This window comes from Staurois parvus, unplaced genomic scaffold (genome assembly GCF_062004578.1).
Source record: "Staurois parvus isolate SC_StPar_1 unplaced genomic scaffold, SC_StPar_1.0 ptg000544l, whole genome shotgun sequence".
In the NCBI taxonomy this organism is placed as follows: Eukaryota; Metazoa; Chordata; class Amphibia; order Anura; family Ranidae; genus Staurois; species Staurois parvus.
The window spans coordinates 231,469-235,000 of record NW_028318340.1 but is presented as its reverse complement, the minus strand read 5'-3'; the positions used below and the strand labels follow the sequence as shown (position 1 = coordinate 235,000).

The 3,532-nt window shown below is 49.5% G+C and overlaps 1 protein-coding gene across 1 annotated transcript in view; it reads right to left on the bottom strand.

The window, feature by feature from the left end:
* LHFPL6 (LHFPL tetraspan subfamily member 6) overlaps nt 1-1,439 on the bottom strand; it is a 270,547-nt gene extending 269,108 nt beyond the window's left edge. Inside the window, exon 1 of the mRNA XM_089690810.1 lies at nt 1,246-1,439. The gene's annotated coding sequence lies outside the window, so the exon portion shown is untranslated. The remainder of the gene's footprint in view (nt 1-1,245) is intronic.
* Between the last annotated feature and the right edge of the window lie 2,093 nt (nt 1,440-3,532).

Below are 3,532 nucleotides of genomic sequence, written 5' to 3'. Positions count from 1 at the left end.
CCTCTGCATTATGTAAAAGGATGTTTGATCCTGACTTATCTGCTCCTCCACTTGTTCAAATGTCCACGTCTTATCTCCTAAGACAGACTGAACCCGTAGCCATACTGCACATGCTCAGTGTAGTGTGTATTGCTAGAGAGTGTTTTTTTTTTGTAGAGTACATGTTATCAGCACAGGGTCAATCAGCACTGTCCAGAGAGAGGTCAGGGGTCATGCATCCTCCTAGAGCAGAAAGAAAACTCCTCCTACAAGCTTTAATCTGTGCTCTGCTGAACACTGATAGAAGTCACATGACTGCTCTAACTGCTTATGAGAAAAGATATTTAGCAGTTTATATTTACTAAAATAATTGCATTTCCATGTTGCGTGTACTGTGGGAGACCAGATAGAGTGAATGCAGGGTCCGGGGTTTAGTAACACTTCACTTACTCATTGAGGTCTAGGGGGAACAAAAAAAGATTTACTTCCCCAGTCCTCCATTCCTCCTTGCAGCTTCCTCTCCCCCACGCTCCAGCAATCTAGGGTCCTGATGTCATCAAGACAAAGCAGGGTCCGTACCCCTGCACTGGATGGGATGACGCTGTGGGACAGTCCACCACTGGAGCATGGGGGAGCGCCATCTGCTGGAAGCATAGGATCAGGTAAGTAAAACCTCTCTGCTGAATAAAATGAGCAATTAACCCTTGAAGTGCTGGCACAGCTCCACTACAAGGGACCCTTTCTGGGTTGCCTAGAACTGGGCTTTACTGTAATCTTAGTTAGTTTGGTGTATTTCTTCCAGTAATCCAGTGTAAAAACTTTCCCTCTGTGCAGGAGCTTCCTGTAATAAAGACCGCTAATTGCTACTCTCTCTCCTAGACCAGGGTGACTGGTCTTGTCTCCGCCCCCTCCTGCAGTAAGCCTATAGTGGGGGGAGCTACAGGGCCCCTCCCACAGCGCTGGTTTCTGCACAGGCTGGGTACATCGCAGCGGTCATGTCAGCGCTACTTTTACAAGGTAATATCTAAGTTTGCGGCAGCATTTGTGGCACACAAGGCGGATATACAGCACTGATCGTCCTTGCTGCTCCTAAGGAATATATTCCAATTGAAAGTTTTTTTTTCTCTGCCTGAAGTTCAGCTTTATGATGTAGTCACCGATTGCCAAGAGTTACAAAGTGTCACAATGAGAGAGTCCCAGCATCCAGACCCCCCATCCTGTACATGCCTGACACTGAGATCACACACACACTGCCACCCTCCATACCTAATGGGGACAACTCCGGGATCTCACTGCCATCTCCGCCCGCCGGCCGGCGACCAGCCACATATCCCGGATCTGTACACTCAGCTCCTCCTCCCCGGTACACAGCAGCCTCCGGTCACACACTCCGCTCCCCGATCTCCGCCAGACCTTCCCGAGGAGATCCGATCATTACATTCCTGGAGATCGGGAGAGAGAGGGAGAGAGGAGCGGGGGGCGGAGCCACACACACTCGTGTCAAACTCACAGGGGAACCATCCATCGTACAGAAGACACGCCCATCAACACCGCCCACCATCCCAGCAACGAATAAACGGTGGGGGCTGTAGAGAGCTGAGTGTACGGAGGGATCATAGCGGATCTACTTCTACAATCATTGTGATCGCATCACCCATCATCATCCTTGTCATCATCAGTGTGACATCACCAATCACTGTCCCTACCATCATTAGTGTCACATCACCGTCCCTGTCATCATCAGTGTGACATCACCGTCCTTACCATCATTAGTGTCACATCACCGATCATCGTCCCTGTCATCATCAGTGTGACATCACCGATCACCGTCCCTGTCATCATCCCTGTCACCATCAGTGTGACATCACCGCTCACCATCCCTGTCATCATCAGTGTGACATCACCGATCACCGTCCCTACCATCATTAGTGTCACATCACCGATCATCGTCCCTGTCATCATCAGTGTGACATCACCGATCACCGTCCCTGTCATCATCCCTGTCACCATCAGTGTGACATCACCGCTCACCATCCCTGTCATCATCAGTGTGACATCACCGATCACCGTCCCTACCATCATTAGTGTCACATCACCGATCATCGTCCCTGTCATCATCAGTGTGACATCACCGATCACCGTCCCTGTCATCATCCCTGTCACCATCAGTGTGACATCACCGCTCACCATCCCTGTCATCATCAGTGTGACATCACCGATCACCGTCCCTGTCATCATCCCTGTCACCATCAGTGTGACATCACCGCTCACCATCCCTGTCATCATCAGTGTGACATCACCGATCACCGTCCCTACCATCATTAGTGTCACATCACCGATCATCGTCCCTGTCATCATCAGTGTGACATCACCGATCACCGTCCCTGTCATCATCCCTGTCACCATCAGTGTGACATCACCGCTCACCATCCCTGTCATCATCAGTGTGACATCACCAATCACCATCCCTACCATCATTAGTGTCACATCACCGATCATCGTCCCTGTCATCATCAGTGTGACATCACCAATCACCGTCCCTACCATCATTAGTGTCACATCACCGATCACCGTCCCTGTCATCATCAGTGTGACATCACCGATCACCGTCCCTCTTATCATCCCTGTCACCATCAGTGTGACATCATCGATCACCGTCCCTGTCATCATCCCTGTCACCATCAGTGTGACATCACCGATCACAGTCCCTGTCATCATCCCTGTCACCATCAGTGTGACATCACTGATCACCGTCCCTGTCATCATCCCTGTCACCATCAGTGTGACATCACCGATCACCATCCCTATCATCATCCCTGTAATCAGTGTGACATCACCAATCATCGTCCCTATCATCATCAGTGTGACATCACCAATCACCATCCCTATCATCATCAGTGTGACATCACCGATCACCATCCCTATCATCATCAGTGTCACATCACCAATCACCGTCCCTGTCATCATCAGTGTCACATCACCAATCATCATCCCTGTCATCATCAATGTGACATCACCAATCACCATCCCTATCATCATCCCTGCTGTCACCATCAGTGTCACATCACCAATCACCGTCCCTATCATCATCCCTGTAATCAGTGTGACATCACCAATCACTGTCCCTATCATCATCCCTGTCATCGGCAGTGTGACATCACCGATCACCATCTCTATCATCATCCCTGTCATAATCAGTGTCACATCACCAATCACCGTCCCTGTCATCATCAGTGTGACATCACCAATCACCATCTCTATCATCATCCTTGTAATCAGTGTCACATCACCAATCACCATCCCTATCATCATCCCTGTCATCATCAGTGTGACATCACCAATCACCGTCCCTGTCATCATCAGTGTGACATCACCAATCATCATCCCTGTCATGATCGATGTCACATCACCAATCACCGTCCCTATCGTCATCCCTGTCATCATCAGTGTGACATCACCAATCACCATCCCAATTATCATTCCTGTAATCATCAGTGTGACATCACCAATCACCATCCCAATCATCATCCCTGTAATCATCAGTGTGACATCA